The sequence below is a fragment of the Callithrix jacchus genome, chromosome 4 (genome assembly GCF_049354715.1).
Source record: "Callithrix jacchus isolate 240 chromosome 4, calJac240_pri, whole genome shotgun sequence".
Classification (NCBI taxonomy): Eukaryota; Metazoa; Chordata; class Mammalia; order Primates; family Cebidae; genus Callithrix; species Callithrix jacchus.
Genome location: NC_133505.1, coordinates 9,193,212 through 9,213,219, shown reverse-complemented (window position 1 = coordinate 9,213,219; position 20,008 = coordinate 9,193,212). Strand labels below are relative to the sequence as shown.

At 44.8% G+C, this 20,008-nt stretch overlaps 2 long non-coding RNA genes across 2 annotated transcripts in view; one reads left to right on the top strand and one right to left on the bottom strand.

The window, feature by feature from the left end:
- LOC128931695 (uncharacterized) overlaps positions 1 to 20,008 on the top strand; it is a 141,573-nt gene that overhangs the window by 105,387 nt on the left and 16,178 nt on the right. Inside the window, exon 2 of the long non-coding RNA XR_008480437.2 lies at positions 239 to 354. This is a non-coding gene — a long non-coding RNA (uncharacterized LOC128931695). The remainder of the gene's footprint in view (positions 1 to 238; positions 355 to 20,008) is intronic.
- Positions 1 to 20,008, bottom strand: part of LOC118152745 (uncharacterized) — a 51,960-nt gene that overhangs the window by 22,046 nt on the left and 9,906 nt on the right. The gene's annotated exons all lie outside the window — the stretch shown is intronic.

The window sequence follows — 20,008 nt, the reverse complement described above, 5'->3', positions numbered from 1 at the left end:
TAGGAAAGTGTAGATTACTGTGCGTAAACCCACTTCTTTCTTTCTTTATACATAAGCTCACTGATGGAGCATAAACCAGCACACTCCTGCTGGATTTAAGGTCATTTTCCTCTTGGAAAAATGAGTATTTCTCTTGTATATCACAAATTAAGAGTTTTCTGTTAGAAAAAAACATCCTAAAGTCATCTTCCCACCTTACTCTTTTTTTTTTTTTTTTTTTTTTTTTTTTGCGATGTAGTCTCACACTGTTGCCCAGGCTGGAGTGCAGTGGTGCAATCTCGGCTCACTTCAACCTCCGCCTTCCTGGTTCAAGAGATTCTCCTGCCTTAGCTTCCCAAGTAGCTGCAACTACAGGTGAGTACCACCATGCCCAGCTGATTTATTTATTTATTTTTTTAGTAGAGATGGGGTTTCACTATATGTTGGCCAGGCTGGTCTCCAACTCCTGACCTCAGGTAATATGCTCACCTCGGGCTCCCAAAGTGCTGGGATTACAGGCCTGAGCCACTGCGCCCTGCCATGCTTTACTCTTAAGATCCCAAATTATGACCTTTCCATATTCCTTCTGTACATTTTAGTCCCCTCCCCACATGCCCATAAACCCTCCATTTGGGACACTCTTGGATTGGAAAAATATGAATGTTAACAAAACAGTGCACTGCTTTCAAAAGGGAATATGTTGTTTCAGTATCCTTCAATGATTTGGTCGTAGCTTGAAGATGTCTATTATGTAAGCAATAGAAGGAGGAGAGGCCATTGTGGGAAGTGACCAGTGTTAGAATCATAAAAGACAGTAGTTCCTGGTTCTAATTCCTGGGCAGTGAGCTATACAAAGCTGTTTCTTTCTTTCCTTTCTGTTCTTTCTTTCTCTCTCTTTTTTTTTTTTTTTTTTTTTTTTTGTTGTTGTTGTTGTTGAGATGGAGTCTCGCTCTGTTGCTCAGGTTAGAGTGCAATGGAGTGATCTCGGCTCACTGCAACCTCCACCTCCCGGCTCAAGTGATTCTCCAACCTCAGCCTCCCAAGTAGCTGGGGTTACAGACACCCACCACCACATCCAGCTAATTCTTGTATTTTTAGTGGAGACCACGTTTCATCAGGTTAGCCAGGCTGGTCTCGAACTCCTGACTTCAGGTGATCCACCTGCCCAGCCCACATAGCTGTTCCTAAGGGTAAGAGGTCTTGAGGCGGCTCCTCCCTGCAAGCTGCATCACTGTGTCCCGTGCACGCTGAGCTGTCCGGTCCTTTGCACATCACTTTGCACCGTTATCCTGCTTTGCCATAGCTTTAGGACAAACAAGTTTGCTGAAGCTGCCAACGTGTGCTTCTCTTTGAAAATGGCTTAAAGCTGAAAAAACATTAAGGATCAACTGTTCTCAGAGGAAGAAAAAGAAAAATATGCAGGGTTTGTCACTGCCAGGAAAAGTGGCCCTGAACTTTCACCCAGAATTATATGCTGTGCTTTCATAAAGGCTGTTTTAAACAGCTCTGGCTGGTTCTCACATAGCAGCGAGACAGCCTGTCAGTGAGACTGCAGACCGTGCCTAAAGCCCTTCTTCAGGAACCTGCAGGCTGCAGGCTAGTTCCAGTTAAAGCGCTTTGCTAGGTAGTGGCCTGGTCTGCTGCTGCCAGGCTCAATTCAAAGACCACAACTTTTAGAAATAAGTGTTTCTTGTGGAAAGGATGGGTATCTTAAGGTTGCCGCTTCCAGAATCTCTTTTTACTGAAAATGTGAGCTGTTTTTATTATCAAATGTCTTTTAGCCATGTGACCTGAAACAAAGTATCACAAAGGTTTGAGTGTTACAAACTGAAAAACAGAAAACCGGTCTACTTCAGCGTTTTAATACCTGGAAACACCAATCTGTAGTTAAGGCTCAGCTTTTCAATAGCCTCAGTGGCTGACACAGATTCTACTCGGAATTGCTGCTGATTTATTTATCCTGGAATAAATGCAGTGCCATTATATCTTGGTGACAACAGAAACAAGCTTTGGCCAGGTCTGTGCATAGTTTAGGAATGAAGAAAATAAGTTTTGAAGGCAATGGGCATTGCTGATTATAGATTTTTATTAGGAACAGATGTGGGGCTCTGGTTTTCAGTGTAGACAAACTGTTTTTGAAGCAAGTCAGCTGACTAAGAACCATAATATCTTCTTTTTTAGGAAAGAGAAATATTAACCAATTTAATTCGTAATCTTTTTCTTTTCTTTTTTTTTTTTTGAGATGGAGTTTCACTCTTGTTACCCAGGCTGGAGTGCAACGGCGCAATCTCAGCTCACCGCAACCTCCGCCTCCTGGGTTCAGGCAATTCTCCTGCCTCAGCCTCCCAAGTAGCTGGGATTACAGGCACGCGCCACCGTGCCCAGCTAATTTTTTGGATTTTTAGTAGAGACGGGGTTTCACCATATTGACCAGGATGGTCTCGATCTCTTGACCTCGTGATCCACCCGCCTCGGCCTCCCAAAGTGCTGGGATCACAGGCTTGAGCCACCGCGCCCGGCCTCTTTTCTTTTCTTTCTTTCTTTTTTTTTTTTTTTTTTTTTTTTTTGAGAAGAAGTTTTGCTCTTGTCACCCAGGCTGGAGTGGTGTGATCTCGGCTCACTGCAACCTCCACCTCCTAGGGTCAAGTGATTCTCCTGCCTCAGCCTCCCAAGTAGCTGGGATTACAGGCACCCACTATCATACCCAGCAAACTTTTGTATTTTTAGCAGAGATGAGGGTTCACCATGTTGGCCAGGCTCGTCTCGAACTCCTGACCTCAGGTGATCCACCTGCCTTGGCCTTCCAAAGTGCTGGGAGTACAGGTGTGAGCCACCGCGCCCAGCCTGTAATTTTTTTCTTTAACGGATCACTTAATAAGCAAAAACAAATTCTGAGCTATTTGTTAATGTATACGTGGAGCAGGGCATAAACAGAGAGCACTGTTTTTGTTAACATCGCTCCAGGCTGAAGCAGAGGTTTAGGACGTAATTATAACAATTTCTTTTACCACCATGCTTAAGCTTCAGATCTCTCCACTTTAAATTTGTTCACGGCTGCCTGCTTGGAACAGCTTCTCCTCTTAGGCTGTATGGATTCTAACGCCAGGTTATACGCTGTGTGAGCATTTCCTGTATTCCAGGGCCGTCATCTGTCTTTCTTCAAGGAAAGCGTAAGCATTTCGGGTCACTTGCTGCCCTGTTTTGGGATGGCTCAGCCTAAGGGGAGATCTTAGACATTGTGGGTCATTTCCAGCTCTCTTGGACGTCCACCTTTGTCTCCAGCCATTTGCTGAGATCTCTCCATTTAAGGATGCTTCCTGGAAACTTCAAATGACACTTCTCATCACAGACCATTGGCTGCAGCTTATACGCATGCTCACCCCTAGCTTCAAAGAAGGCTACGAGTTGAGTTATTCCAGTCCACAGTGGCGCGTCTATCGAGGAGCCACGTGCCAGTTAAACAATCAGGGCTTCACTGTCTAGAAGAAGGGAAACTGGGCAGTGGGAACAATTGGTGGTCTGTACCACAGGCTTGTACCAAATTACTCTCCTGTTAACAGAATACGGCGGCCCCGTCTCCATGTCTTTGTTTAAATTTGATATTGTCAGGCACTTTGATTTTTGTCAGTCTGATGGACACGCATTCTTTTTTTTTTTTTTTTTTTTTTTTTTTCAAAAAATGTTATATATCCATACCTGCTTTCATTCCCTTTGCCTCGTAGGTAACCATTCTAATGTATTTTTTATACATTTTGTGAATATTGTGCATACTGTATATTTTTTGGTATACATTCATTTTTTAATTCTTATATAAAATGATTGACTCTATATCTTTTTTCTTTTTCTTCTTTTTTCTTGAGATAAGAGTTTCGCTCTTGTTGCTCAGGCTGGGGTGCAATGGTGTATTCTCGGCTCACCACAACCTCCGCCTCCTGGGTTAAAGCGATTCTCTTGCCTCAGCCTCCCGAGTAGCTGGGACTATAGGCATGTGCCACCATGCCCAGCTAATTTTTTGTATTTTTAGTAGGGATGGGGTTTCACCTTGTTAGCCAGGATGGTCTCCATCTCCTGACCTCATGATCTGCCTGCCTTAGCCTCCCAGAGTGCTGGGATTTCAGGTGTGAGCCACTGCACCTGGCCAATGACTCTCTTTTTTCAATAAGCATCGTGTTTTTAGCTTCCATCCATGTTGCTATTTGTGCACTACACTTTTGCGGCTCAACTCTACTGTGACATTCACCCACACATTTTCCTCTCGCAGTGATGGATGCTCAGGTTGCCTCTCTCCCTGACATCCCTTATGCCTCATAGCAAGCTCATGTGATAAGTATGATCATCCAGTTTTACAAATGAGAAAACTGAGGTTCAGAGGCGTTAAAGAATTTGCCCCAGGTTCCATTGTTAAGAAGAGGGAAAGAGAGCCAGAAGTCCCCTTGTTAGTTGCTGACGGTCTCTGGAATGATGTCAGAAGTTCCGGGTAAGCGCTCCTGCTCTGCGTGTCTTTTCCATTCGGCTCCCACGATGCCTCTAAGTTAAAAGCAGAAATTCTTGTCTTTGACTTAATATTTCCTTTCTGGTCAGAATCCAGATACATTGTAAGCCTCATTGGGTGTTTATGCCTTGTGGTTAAATGAGTTTTCAGCCCCTTTCTGGGGGTATATAGCTCTTGGGGGTTTGAAGGGCAGTGTATCATTTGGGACAGAATTCCGCTGTTCGTGTATGAAAACCCACGTAACAGTCGCTTCAGCAAGTATCTGTTCAGTTTTGCAAGTGGTTCTCAAAGAGAGGTCTCGAGCCAGCGGGGGCAGCATCCTCTGGAAGTCTGTTAGGAATACAGGGCTCAGGATTCCACCCCAGACCTTTGGAATCGGACACTCTCAGGAAGGGCCCACAAGTCTGTGTTTTTATGAGACCCCCGGGTGATTCACATGCCCACTCAGGTTTGAGAGCTACAGGGTTTTCCTCCCTAACAGAAGATCCAGGGTTAGGCAGTCAGGGCTGGCACCACAGTACCAGCAATGCCAATGAGCACCCAGGTTCTTTCTGCTCCCCTGCTTTGCCACCTTGAGCATATGGCTTTCATCTCTGGAAGCAAGATGTATTTAATTTTATTTATTTGTTTTTTCAAGATGGAGTCTCGCTGTGTCACTGAGGCTGGAGTGCAGTGGCCCAATCTCAGCTCACTGCAACTTCTGTCCCCTGGGTTCAAGCGATTCTCCTGCCTCAGCCTCCCAAGTAGGTGGGATTACAGGCAGGTGCCACCACACCCGGCTAATTTTTGCATTTTTAGTAGAGATGGGGTTTTGCCATGCTGGCCAGGCTGGTCTCGAACTCCCAACCTCAGGTGACCTGCCCACCTCAGCCTCCCAAAGTGCTGGGATTACAGACGTGAGCCACTGTGCCCAGTCGCAAGATGTATTTTAGATGCCCCGTCTGCCTTCCAGCTGGAAAAAAGGGGAAAATCTAGGGTGGTGCCTATACCAAGAAATCTTCCCCAGAATCTGCTGCTTATGTCTCCCTGACAGTGAAAGTCACATAGCCATGCCCAGATGCACAGAGTCTAGATAGGTGAGTATGTGTTAGCTGTGCACATTGTCATTGGTCTCTTGCCCCCAGACTGGGACTCTGCTAGTGGGAAGAACGGGGGATTGATGCCACGTGTAAGCAAAGCAGCAGCTTCTATTTGTACTTAAAAGCAGAGATGGGAGAAGCCACATTAGAGCAGTAGTAGTCAAGAATGACTTTAACCTGCTTCATAATTTTTCTGGGGGTTGGCCTTAGTATAAAGATAAGAGATCCGGACTCTTCTCCAGCCTGTGCACTTGAAGGGATGGCTGTTTCACCTGCATGAACGACGGTTGTTCGGATTTGTGACCAGGAGTTTCCTTTTGTCCTTGGAGATGAAGAGAGGTTCCATAATTCACAGTCACTAGAGCTGTAACACTAGCCTCAGCACTGAGACTAGGCTGTCTTGCAGAAACCGCAGAAGTGATTAGCAGAGGGGCAGAAACAGATTAAGAAGGGCTTGTTATGCTGTGAGTCTGTTTACACGGGCTCCCCACCCTCCGCCCCGGAGAAGGAATCATCATTTATTTTTGCCTCTTGGCCTTGAGGCTGTTTTTTGTTTTTTCCCTGAGTGTCTGTGCCTGCTGACTTACACTCCAGCTCCGGGTTTTGTTTTCTGTTTTCCACTTCTTTTCTAGGTGTACTTGAGAATAGGCCTCTGAATGAATGGAAAGATAATATGTATCTTTGTCTTAGTCCTCCAAGGAAGGTCTTGTGAAAAAGAATAAGCAGCCCCGCCCTGTCTGAAGCAAGGGGAGGTTGCAAAGGGCAGGGAGCTCCTTGCCCAGTAGCCCGTGGGCAAGCTTGGGGCCTCCAGCCTTCTGCCTGGAAGGGGCGGGGCCGCTGCAGCTTACAGAAGACCTTTCATGTTTCCTTGCTCCTAGGAGTGGGTTGTGCCCATCAACACTACAGGTGGGCCCTAGGCCAGTGCCAAACAAGCAGCTGCACAGCCCAGGGACTTTGAGCTGTTTGCAGCTCTCCTCCCTTTGTGCCCCTGCCAACTCACACACACCTGGGATTTCACCAGCTGCCTGCCCACTGAGCCCCCTTCCCACCATGTGACCTAATCCTCATTACACCTGCTCCTCTGCAGGGCAGCCAGCCCGTCCCCACCTTGCCAAAATAAGGCCTGGGGAGGTTGGAACAAAACCTACGCTATTCATGCCTGAAACAGCCAGCTCCCACCAGTTTCATGGCAAATTACGAGGGATTGAGGTTTACTGTGAAGAAAGGCTAGACCTGATAATTAATCAGCCTGGTCATCTGGGAATCAAATCAAATTGGACCTGAGGCCTCGGCTCCAAAGTGGAATCAGATTTTCTCTTTTGGCAGGATGTGTGCATCGGACTGAGAATACAGACAGTCTGTTGGTCTTCCCTCTTTGCAAATAGATACTTTAAAACACAGCTAAGAGGTGAGACAAATACTACAGTTTGAGTTTTTAAAGTGAATGCAGGGCTTCTACTCGGTTCAGCTTTTCCCCAGAAGTCTCTCAGTAAGGCATTAGCGGTAAGAAGTGTGCATAATACCAGATCCGCATCTTCAGGGAGATCAGCATCCAGTAACAAAGATAGACATGCTGTTAACGTAAGTTTGACTGTGAACCCAACGTAGACAGAACTGTAGAACCAGTAATTGTGATTGGGAATTAGCAATAACTTTACAGAGAAGGTAACGTGAGCTGGATTTTGAAAGATGAGTGGCAGCTTTGTGCTTTCTCTCTTTGGGCAGACACTGTGAAGTGACCCGCGGTCGGGATATTTCCTTTAATGGTGTCTGACGTGGTTTTGCACCATTACTGCCTTCTTATTCTATGCATGAATAGCGTCCAAGGCTAAAAGCGGTAATCACCTTTGGAAACTGCCAGCAAACATGAATAACTCTTCTGGGGCCAGCTTTTCTCAAGGAAGTAATAAAAGTAGTCTTGTGGCTCATGGCCGTAAGCATGAAAGTCTCTTGCTGGCTCTCACGGCCTTGTGACTATGGGCACGAAACGCACTGTATCAGTCAGCTGCCTTTGCACATGTGGGCTCTTTGCTATGGTGTTAATCAATCACTTGTAAGCACTGATGGTCGCTTACTGCAATTCATTGCCGCTTTTCTGAGTCACAAAAGTGCAGAAAGATGAAAAACGGGATAGAAAGGATACTAGTTGTAATATATAAGGAGTAACTTTGTAATTTTTTTTTTTTTTTTTTTTTGAGACAGAGTTTCACTCTTATTGCCCAGGTTGGAGTGCAGTGGTGTGATCGCGGCTCAGCGCCACCTCAGCCTCCCAGGTTGAAGCGATTCTCCTGCCTCACCCTCCCGAGCAGCTGGGATTACAGGCATGCACCACCATGCCCTTAATTTTGTATTTCTGTAGTAGAGATGGGGTTTCTCCACGTTGGTCAGTCTGGTCTCAAACTCCCGACCTCAGGTGATCCACCTGTCTTGGGCTCCCAAAGTGCCGGGATTACAGGTATGAGCCACTGCACCCAACCACAACTTTGTAATTTTGAAACAGAGTATGAGTTTCAGAAATTACTGGAGTGATCACTAAAGTATTTAGACAGCTTGTACATTGTAGAATTCGAGTAACTTTTAGTCCTTGCCTCACCTTCTTCACTAGAGATCTCCTGCTGTGGTAGACTGGAAGCCTTCGGTGCTGTTTGCCGAGATTTCCACTTCTCTTTTTGGGAATGCAAGGAATGACATTTCTTTTTTCTTTTTTTTTCTGATGGAGTCTTTCTCTGTCACCAGGCTGGAGGGCAGTGGTGCGATCTCAGCTCACTGCAACCTCCGCCTCCTGGGTTCAAGCAATTCTTCCACCTCAGCCTCCCAAATAGCTGAGACCATAGGTGCATGCCACCACACCCAGCTAATTTTTGTATTTTTAGTAGAGACGGGGTTTCACTATGTTGGCCAGGATGGTCTCGATCTCTTGACCTCGTGATCCGCCCACCTCGGCCTCCCAAAGTGCTGGGATTACAGGCGTGAGCCACCGCGCCCGGCCGGGGATTACATTTTTTCAGCTTCCTGAGTTTAGGGAAGCTGAAAAATATGTTTTGCTTTTACCAATGACATATGAGTAGAAATGGCGTTTCATATCTGAGTCAAAGCACCTAATTGCAGTGCTCAGTTACACAACCCTCTCTTCTCCTGCCTCAGCATCATGGAGCCTATTTTGATAAAGACGCGCTTTGCTGAACTATCCTAAGGAGGAGAGCTTCCTTGAAGAGTCGTGTGGGCCTGCTGTGGTCTTTGCTTAACTAAAGAGTAATAATAACAGTGAGTTTTTTTTGTTTTGTTTTATTTTGTTTCTCTGAAAGCCACTGAGATTTAGGGGCTGCTTGTTACTACAGTATAGCCTAGCTTGTCCTTACTAATACAACTGAATAACCATTATTAACTATGTTAACGTGTGGAAAATGGAGCCGTTCAGAACACACCCACCTTAGGTAGACTGACACACAGAAGTCAGCTCAAGTTGTTTCTCTGCAGAGTAAAGGCCCTTTACACACAAACCTGAAGCACTAATTCAAGTTATCTTTTTTTTTTTTTTTTTGAGACGGAGTTTTGCTCTTGTGACCCAGGCCGGAGTGCAATGGCGTGATCTCGGCTCACCGCAACCTCCGCCTCCTGGATTCAGGCAATTCTCCTGCCTCAGCCTCCCGAGTAGCTGGGATTACAGGCACGTGCCACCACGCCCAGCTAATTTTTGTATTTTTAGTAGAGATGGGGTTTCACCATGTTGACCAGGATGGTCTTGATCTCTTGACCTCATGATCCACCCGCCTCGGCCTCCCAAAGTGGTGGGATTACAGGCGTGAGCCACCGCGCCCGGCCTCTTTTTTTTTTTTTTAAGATGAAGTTGCACTTTGTCCTTCAGGCTGGAGTGCAGTGGCATGATCTCAGCTCGCTGCAACCTCCGCCTCCTGGTTCAAGTAATTCTCCTGCCTCAGCCTCCTGAGTAGCTGGGATTACAGGCGCCGGCCACCACACCCACCTAATTTTTGTATTTTTAGGAGAGACAGGGTTTCACCATGTTGGCCAGGCTGATCTCGAACGCCTGACCTCAAGTGATCCACCTGCCTTGGCCTCCCAAAGTGCTGGGATTACAGGTGTGAGCCTCTCATTTTAATTCTCATGTCAACACTGCATGATAGATAGTACTACCCACATTTCACAGGTAAGAGTCACAGAGTTCAGCTGACTTGCCCAACATCACATATAACTGGTCAGTGTGATGGCTTATCCTAGGTTCTCTCCCTTATCTTTGCTGCCTCCCAGGACTGACACAGGTTGTTCTCTCTTGGTTCTATGAGTATGTACATATCCACATAAAGCCAAACCCCACATGGACCAGGTAGTTTGCCTCCCTTTCTCCCTATGCTCTCTAACCTCAGTCCGACTTGAATTCGGTCTGGATCAAGTGTCTGGTAGACATTTCCCTTTTGGGGTCAAGGAAACTAAACGGGAGAATGTGAATGGAATGTGTAAAATCCACCCCAACTTCTGGAGAAGACAAACAGATAACTTATCAGCAAGAGTGACAGGCAAAACTTTCATGTCACATGTACATTGGACAACAACAGCAAAACAGAACTTCAGAAGCTCTCAGAAGGCCATCCACTCTGTTTTTCTAGAAAAGATGGTTGTGACCCACCCAGGGCAAGTGTTTATCAGTCTTAACTTCAATGATCTCCAGTAAAATTTTCACCTGTTTCATGCCGTAATTTTTGGGGGGAACTCGCAGGTTTCCCCGTATATGCATATGGTCTTACAGTTCAGCATCAAGATTATGATACACAGGACAGAGGGACGCTCTACGGGGGTAGGGACCCTGGGAATCTTATCAGGTGATAGATCTCAGTGCCTTGTTTCATGACAGACTGCAAGCCCTTAGAGACATTTGTTAAATAAATAAAGTGAAAGAACTCATGACCACTGACATAGAGTACAAAATAAACACAGAAATGAAAACGTGGTTTTACCAAAATGAAAGGAAGGCTCGCTTTCGCCAATCACTGTCCCGTCAGATCTGGGTTTTGCAACCATAAGTAAGTGACATACAGGTCTTGTTAAAATCTAAACTCCAAAAGGAAAAAGGGTTTCTTTCTGCACGTGTAAGCTGAAAACCTCCTTAGGGGGTTCTGTTTTATGCACACTAATTTAATATTAATAAGAATTGTTGCTATGCCTGATACTTCGGTGAGAGAAGAAATGTACAATGGGCCTTTTGGAAATTTTTGATGGGGGTCTGTTAGCATCTGGACTTGGCTTTCACATATGTAAATAAAAGCTCAGTTGAATGAGCAACAGACAGACCCTGCTGAGTTGCTGAGTAGTAGGCTATTTGAAGAAGCCCATATTCTTCTGTGAAGTGTAACTCACCTGGCTCAAAAGCAGCCACTGAACAACTGGACTTCTTGAAGTGACCATTATTATAAAGATAAACAGTTCTGGCTGGGCACAGTGGTTCATGCCTCTTATCTCAGTATTTCAGGAGGCCAAGGCAGGCAGATCACTTGAGACTAGGAGTTTGAGACCAGCCTGGCAACATGGTGAAATTCCCTCTCTGCTAAAAATACAAAAATGAGCTGGGCATGATAGCACACACCTGTGGTTCCAGGTACTTGGGAGGCTGAGGCACAAGACTTGCTTGAACCCAGGAGGTGGAGGTTGCAGTGAGCCACGATCACACCCCTGCACTCCAGCTGAAGCAGCAAAGTGAGACCTTGTCTCAAAAAAGTAGAATCAAATAAACAGTTCCTAATTTAGCAAAGTCTAGTTCCAATGTATGTATCATCATTCCGCAGTGAAGGTAAGAGATAAGTCACCGAGGGACTTTATCAAGTCTCTCTCTATATATATACACAAACCTTGATATGGTAGATATTATAAAGATGTAAAATATAGCATGCATGTACAAATGTGGGCCATGAGAATCAAGCTCTAGGAAGCTACGGTTTGCTATGAATGTGAACTATCAAGCCAACTCTGGAAATCAAGTCAATTTCCTTTCCTTCCTATAGTGGGTGGTTGTTGCTCTGAGGCAATGTTTAAACAAACGCTTTGTGCACCAGAATCATATGGAGCGATTACGGTCAGGGCCACGCGTATGCAACCAGGTTGAGAGTTCTTTGCAGTGGTCCAGGCTGGTGTGCAGTGGCATGTGCATAGCTTACTACGGCTTTGGACTCTCAGCCTTCCAAAGTGCTGGCATTATAGGTGGGAGCCGCTGTACCCGACCATGACTCATTTTTTTAAAAATCCTTTTTGTACCTTGTCTTGCTCTAACTAGGTATCTGGTGAGTATCTGTCAAGTAGGCTGCGTATGTACTTGTATCCGGTAACAAAGCTGAGATTATACTTGTACAAACTCTACCACCAATATTTTGCTGTCGGCTTTTTGATAATGGAAAATTTTTTGAAGAGGGTATTTCGCCATGTTGCTCAGGCTGGTCTCAAATTCCTGGGCTCAAGCAGTCTGCTCGCCTAGCTTCCCAAAGTGTTAGGATTATAGGTGTGAGCCACCACATGCAGCCTACTTGATCATTTGGAAAGACGTATTTTCAACAAGCAGAAGTCTGAAACTTCATTATAATCATGAAATTGAAGCCAGAATTTACCTTAAAGATAATCTAATTCAATCTTATTTTATTTAGGAACTATTTAATTTTCAGGGGTAATTTTGTTTATTCTGATTGAAGAGGAATTGGGTCTATTTTTTTCTTTTTTTAACTGTGGGCCGGGGACAGGGCTCACGCCTGTAATCCTAACACTTTGGGAGGCTGAGGTGGGAAGATTGCTTGAGTCCAGGAGTTTGAGTCTGATCTGGGCAACATGGTGGGACCCTATCTCTAAAAAAAATTTTTTTAATTAGCTGGGCATGATGACAGGTACTTGTAGTCCCAACCACTCAGGAGGCTGATACAGAAGGATCGCTTGAGCCCAGGAGGTCCAGGCTGCAGTGAGCCGTGATCATGTCATTACACTCCAGCCTGGTTGACAGAGTGAGTCTCTGTCTCAGATAAAAAAAAAAGAACCACAACCTACAAAACTTCTGTATGAATGAAGATGGGGTTTTAAAGGTTAAAAAGAAGCTTCTGGAGTCAGAACCACTGCTTTATAGAAACTCCTTTGTATTTATAGAAGGCCCGTGGTTACTGGAATGATGGAGAACTAATGTCACGTGGCATTTTTCAAGTAACCAATGGCTGTTGATCTAGCATCTTCCTCCTGTTGGGTGTATTTATCCTGCCTCACTTAACCAATGGCCATTCATGCAGCATCTTCCTCCTGTTTGGTGTATTTATCCTGCCTCACTTAACCAATGGCTGTTCATGCAGCATCTTCCTCCTGTTCAGTGTATTTATCCTGCCTCACTTAACCAACAGCCGTTCATGCAGCATCTTCCTCCTGTTCGATGTATTTATCCTGCCTCACTCTGCATTTCCAGGAGGGGACTCCTAGAGGCAAATGGACTCACAGTAACTTGTTTTGTGAAGAAGTCAAAGCAGGGAGCATCAACGACCCTGTTCTTCAAAACGATAGTGAACTAGGAGAAATGAAATTAATTTCATTCTTATTCCCCCACCCCCATAAACACAAATCAGGACATGTGATCTAACATGTATAAATACATTTACAGAGACAGTGGGACAAAGCAGCTACCATTTGGACTGCACAGGAAAGTCTGAGCAACAGAATGACCACCCAAAAGTGTCTCAGTGGGGAACTCTGGTGCAGGGCACAGTCTGTAGGAACGGCAACAGAGAGTAGGTGCCTTTAAGAATAGCGCAGGCCAAATATTCAATATACTTAAAGAACAGAACTTTCAGCCCAGAATTTCATATCCTGCCAATTTAAGCTTTACATTTGAAGGAAAAATAAAATCTTTTAGGAACAAGCAAGTACTCAGAGATTTTATTACCACCAGGCCTGCTTTACAAGAACTTCTAAAAGAAGCATTATACACAGAAAGGAACAACCAGTATGATCCTTTCTAAAAATACACCAAAAAGTAAAGAGCATTAACATAAAGAAGAATTTTTATCAACAAAAGGACAAAATAGCCAGTTAATATCAAATGGCAGCAACCCTAAAGTTAAATCAACCAAATCTCCCAATCAAAAGATACAGACAAAATCCAACGGTATATCCAAAGATATACATAGACTCAAAATAAAGGGTTGGAAAAAAAAAACGTACCAACCAAATGGAGAGCAAAAATAAATAAATAAAAAGCAGGAGTTGCAATTTTCACATTTGACAAAATAGATTTCAAAGCTATAAGGATACAAGGGTAAAAGGATTAATGTAACAATAAGAGATCTTAACACCCAGATACATAAGACACATAGATTTAGATTCAACGAGACAACAAATTGATAACGATATCCAGGATTTGAACTCAGAGCCAGAACAAATAAACACAATAGAGGTCTCCATTTTAAACACATAAAATATGCATTAACCACTTTAAACACTCAAAATATTGATCGGCCATTATTGAAACCCATTTTAGGAATGAAGTAATATTCCTTTTTCCCCCTTTTTCTTTTTTTCCCCTTCTTTTTCTCTTTTTCCCTAAAAAAAAAAGAAAAGGGCAGTCTGAAATGGGAGATGCCTCAGTCTGACTAGTAAAAAAAAAAAATAATAAATAAATAAAATAAATAAATAAAAAAAAAAAAAAAAAAAAAAAAGAATAGCGCAGGCCAGGTGCGGTGGCTTACACTTGTAATCCCAGGACTTTGGGAGGCCAAGACAGATGGATCACCTAAAGTCAAGAGTTCGAGACCAGCCTGGCCAACATGGTGAAACCTTGTCTCTACTGAAAATACAAAAATCAACCAGGTGTGGTGGCAGGTGCCTGTAATCCCAGCTACTTGGGAGGCTGAGGCAGGAGAATCACTTGAACACAAAAGGTGGAGGTTGCAGGGAAGCGGAGGTTGCAGTGAACCAAGATCACGCCACTGTACTCCAACCTGGGTGACAGAGTGAGACTCCGTCTCAGAAAAAAAAAAAAAAAAAGAATGGAGCAGACGTAGGAGTGGAAGGCTGAGAGAAAGCTGACCGGGGATAAATGGAGAAAAGCAGCAAAGCAACCAATGCCTTCACGAGCCTGATTTGACTGGGGCTAAGAGGAGTTTATACATGTACAGTGAGAGAACGCAGCCTGCCTTGGGAACATGAACAGATTTATGTCTCTCCAGCCACACAAAATCTGTAGGTGATGTACTTCAGATGTGATTGAGGTCAACTGCAAATCATAGAAAACCAGAAGATAGTGGCTTAAAGGAATCAGGGTAGATTTTTCTTGGAAGGTTGGAGGTTACTGGTTGCTGGCAGTGGTTCAGTAGCTGAAAGGTGAGGGCCAATGTCTCTGATTTCCCGGGCCTTTCCCTCATGATTCCATGATGTTGCCGTAGCTTCAGGTACTACGTTTGCATTTGAGACAGGAGGAAAGGGAGTGCAGCATTGCCAGACTTATTGGTCCCGTTTCATCAGGAAAACAAAAGGCTTATTCAGAGCCCTCCTCTCTGCCCCTCCCTGTCAGTATTCATCCACTGAACGTCAGTCTGAGGTCTCACAGCCTCACTTCCCAGTACAGTGGAGGCTGAGAAAATGAGGATTTAACTTTCTAAGTTTCCATAGCAGAAGCAGGAAAGGAAAAAGCCATTAGGAATGGATATTGGGTTCATCAATCTGTTTGTCTGCCACAAGAAGACTGGTCAGTTATTTTTCATATCTCATTTAGAAGACAAGAGAAGTTTCTGTTGGACACAAGAAAAAAATTCTTAACCCTGAGGTCAGCCTACTTGGGAAGACAGTGTAGACAGTGAGGCTGCTGTCTTTGAAGAGCTTCCAGTTATGAAAGATTCATCATCATGGATTTTAGAAGATTCAGACATTCAGTTTCCTGAATCCTGAAGACTGACCAGATGATTTCATTAAATCTATCATCATTTGAGTCACTATTTCAAAGCGGTATGTTCCCAACCTCTCAAAGCACTGTGAAATACCAAAAATACAAGATGGCCACGCCTCTGTCCTTCAGCCCACCTCCCCCTCTGTCTACTGCACTGGAAAACTTCCAAAGGCACTTGGTTCAGTGGTTCTAAGCATCATACTGTTTTCTGTTATTCAAAGTTGGTTTCAAGTATGTCATGAAAAAATGAAGTACTCAAAAAATGAGGTTTAAGTAAAATATCAGGAAATGAAGATTTGTTGAGTTTACTGAAATGCCTTTGGATAAAGCTAAACATGGATCGATCACCTGAATATGATGTGAACACTTTACAGGAGAGTCACAAAACGTCCCTAGACATGATAGCATTAAACGTTGTGTGTTCTGCTTATTTTTAAGTAAATACACTTGCAAATCACTTGGCGAAACTGTTGCGAACCCATGGTTTCTTTCTGTTTCACCTTGGTTTTGGCTACACAGTTACCCTAATGGCAACAGCTAACTGTTTCCAGCCAATCCTTCATGCCTCGGGGGAGGAAAGACAATGCCGCATTGTGCACTTACACAAGGTTTGCAAATGTGGTGCAAGGTTGGTGCTAGTAGCCTGAACTTCACAAACCAGAGTCCAGCCAGCCTGGACTTGTTAGCCAGAAAGCACGAGAAAGACAGGTAAAAACCCCTTTTCTTCACCACGTTTAAAGAAGAGCTAAAAGATACTTTTCTTTCTTTCTTTCTTTTTTTTTGAGACGGAGTTTCGCCCTTGTTACCCAGGCTGGAGTGCAATGGCGCAATCTCGGCTCACCGCAACCTCCGCCTCCTGGGCTCAGGCAATTCTCCTGCCTCAGCCTCCTGAGTAGCTGAGATTACAGGTGCGCACCACCATGCCCAGCTAATTTTTTGTATTTTTAGTAGAGACGGGGTTTCACCATGTTGACCAGGATGGTCTCGATCTCTTGACCTCGTGATCCACCCGCCTCGGCCTCCCAAAGTGCTGGGATTACAGGCGTGAGCCACCGCGCCCGGCCGAGGCTTTTTACCTTCTAGACTTTCTAACAACTAGAATAAGAACTGGGATGGGTTTCACAATAGCCGAACAAACGATCCCTTTCACACATGCTTGTTTTTATTACATTCCCACACACATTTAGGGAACCCTATTCCTGTCTGTTGCCTCTGTGGGGTTCTGATAAGTCAAAGCTCTTGTTTTCTCCATGCACCAGACTCCATGTGAAGTGTGCCATAAGTTCTCTAATTCATTTCATCCATTCAGCAGATTTTGTTTTTAGAGGCAGGGTCTCCCTGTCAGGCTGGAGTGTAGTGGTGTCATCATAGCTCACTGTAACCCTAAACGCTTATGATGAAGCGATCCTCTCAGCAATCATAGCTCACTGTAACCGTAAACTCCTGGGCTGAAGAATCCTACCTCAGCCTCCAGAGTAGCTAAGACTACAGGTAGCTGCCACCAAGCCCAGCTATATTTCTTAAAAATTTTTTTTTACAGAGATGGGTTCTTATGTTTCCCAGGCTGGTCTCAGACACCTGACCTCAAGTGATTCTTCCTCCTTGGCCTCCCAAAGTACTGCAATGACAAATGTGAGACACTATCCAGCCCCATTCAACAGATTTTACTGAGCACCTTCAGAAGAGCTGCTGTTCTGTGTTGGAAATACATGCTGTTGCTAAGCCTCACATTACAAGAGAGTTGTGATCAGCTATATTTTAACACTTTAAAAAACTAAGCCCCAGGGAGGATAAACAACTTCTCCAGGTCACACAGTGAATCTGTGGCAAAGCTGGGAGCTGTTGGCTCTGATCCCCTCCATATTCCATGCTCCTTACCCAGTGTCTCCCTGATGCCTTCTTCCTGTCAACCGACTATTACAAAGACCCAGCATTTTAGACTACAATTCACAAACTCTTTTTTTTTGAGATAGAGTCTCACTCTTATCACCCAGGCTGGAGTGCAGTGCTGCAATCTTGGCTCACTGCAACCTCTGCCTCCCTGCTTCAAGCCTTTCTCTTGTCTCAGCCTCCCAAGTAGCTGGGATTATGGGCATGTGCCACCATGCCTGGCTGGTGTGTGTGTGTGTGTGTGTGTGTGTGTGTGTGTGTATTTTTAGTAGAGACGAGGTTTCACCATGTTGGCCAGGCTGGTCCCAAACTGCTGATCTCAGGTGATCCACCCACCTCAGCTTCCCAAAGTGCTCGGATTGCAGGCGAGAGCCGCCACACCCAGCCCAATTCACGAATATTTAAGGTTACTCTGCCAAAATAGGTGATGCTCCCAGCACAACAATTCAAAGGAGGACCTTGCCTTTCTTTGAGGTTGGTATAAAAGTTCATTCACTCAGTCCCTCTCCTTACTCAACTGCTCATCTTCAAAATGTCATTTCAGGGCTAGGCCCAGTGACTCACGCCTGTAATCCCAGCACTTTGGGAGGCCGAGGTGGGCAGATCACAAGGTCAGGAGTTTGAGTCCAGCCTGGCCAACATTGTGAAAACCCATCTCTACCAAAAGTAAAAAAATTAGCTGGGCATGGTGGTACCCCCCTGTAGTCCCAGCTACTCAGGAGGCTGAAGCAGGAGAATGGCTTGAACCCGGGAGACGGAGGTTGCGGTGAGCCAAGATTGCATCACTGCACTGCAGCCTGGCAACAGAGCAAGAGTCCGTCTCAAAAAAAAAAAAGAAAAAGAAAAGAAAAAAGCACTCCCTGCCAGGAAGGGTGTCAGGGATTCAGTGTCACCTCTGGCTCTTGCATGCTACAGCATCTTGGACAAAGCCTTGCACTTCCGTTATCCAGTTTCCACATCTGGGAAACTGGCAACAATTCCTGTTTGTTTGTTCCATATAAATCGAGTGAGAGGTGGATAGAAATGCTTGGAAATACTCTAAAAATATGAAAAGTCCTGTTTTCCCCTCAGTAATCCTATGACAAATGTAGTCATTCAGTAAATAATTATTGAGCGCCTCTGATGGGCCACACTGGGCTGGGCCCTGGAGATGATACAGCAATAAATACGGCATGTTCCCTGGCCTCAGGGAGCTCCCCTGGGGTGGGGGACTGCAGTGTAATGGGCAATTAAAACAAACTCAGCTAAGTCTCATAAGTGAAACTAGGAGGGTGCCCAGCTAGGACTAAAGAGTTTTGCAGAGAGGGGGCTAACACTGCAACATTCTCTGGTCAGAGAATAGGAGAATTCACCAAGGAAAGAAGGTGGAAAGGTCATAGCAAGCAGAAGAGTAGCAGGTACTGGTTGGAATGACCTTTGGGAGGGCTGAGGTGGGTAGGCCACCTAAAGTTAGGAGTTCCAGACCAGCCTGGCCAACATGGTGCAACCCCACCTCTACTAAAAAAAAATATATATATACAAAAATTAGCCTGGCATGGTGGCAGGCACCTATAATCCTAGCTACTTGGGAGACTGAGGCACAAGAATGGCTTGAGCCCTGGAGATGGAGGTTGTAGTGAGCCGAGATTGCACCACTGCACTCCAGCCTAGGCGACAGAGCGAGACTCTGTTTCAACAAAAAAGAAAAAAGCAGCATTGACAAGGCAGGAGAAAATGAGAGTATGGGAAGTTTAAAGTTTGGCAAGTATTTCATTCTAGTGGGACCTGAGGTCAGGAGGCAGGGAGGTGTGACAGGGGAGAGTCAGGCAGGAGGCATGTGTTGGGTGCCGTGCTGTGTGCTAGTGGTGTGTATATAGTGCTCAGGGGTAGCAGGTATTGTTCTAGTACATTCCACGTATTAACTCCCTTGATTCTCCCAACAACCCCGTGAAGTGAGTCCTATCATTACTGCTTACAGAATAGGAGCTGGGAGCGCAGAGAAGTCCAGTAACTTGCCCAAGGTCACACAGCTGGAAAGTTTGCCAAGGAGTTGGGTTTTGCCCGAAAACTACTGAGAAGCAACTGAAAGATGTGGAGCAGGTGCAGAGAAACTGACTTCTTCCTCTGGGGCCTCTGTTTCTAGGCTTTTAAGTAATTTCTTGGGGTCTGTGTAACTAATGAAGTATATGTCACGTTCTCATGTGGAAATTTATATTGTTTGTTTAAATACTTCATAATTATCTCTAGGGCTTATCAATAAAGCAATTCAGTAATCAAAGTCTTCTGGAATGGGGTAGATTATAAATGGAAATTTATATTTAATGGTTGATTATGTTTAATGAACAATTAACTTGGCTAATTCTGCTTTCCTCCTTTCTGTAATAACCTTTTGTCAGGGATAAATAGACAATCAGTGGACTTGAAAAATACAAAAGCTGGCCAGGTGCGGTGGCTCATGCCTGTAATCCCAGCACTTTGGGAGGCCGAAGCGGGTGGATCACGAGGTCAAGAGATTGAGACCATTGTGGCCATCATGGTGAAACCCCATCTCTATGACAAATACAAAAATTAGCTGGGTGTGGTGGTACATACCTGTACTCCCAGCTACTGGAGAGACTAGGCAGGAGAATCACTTGAACCTGAGAGACGGAGGTAGCAGTGAGCTGAGATCGCGTCACT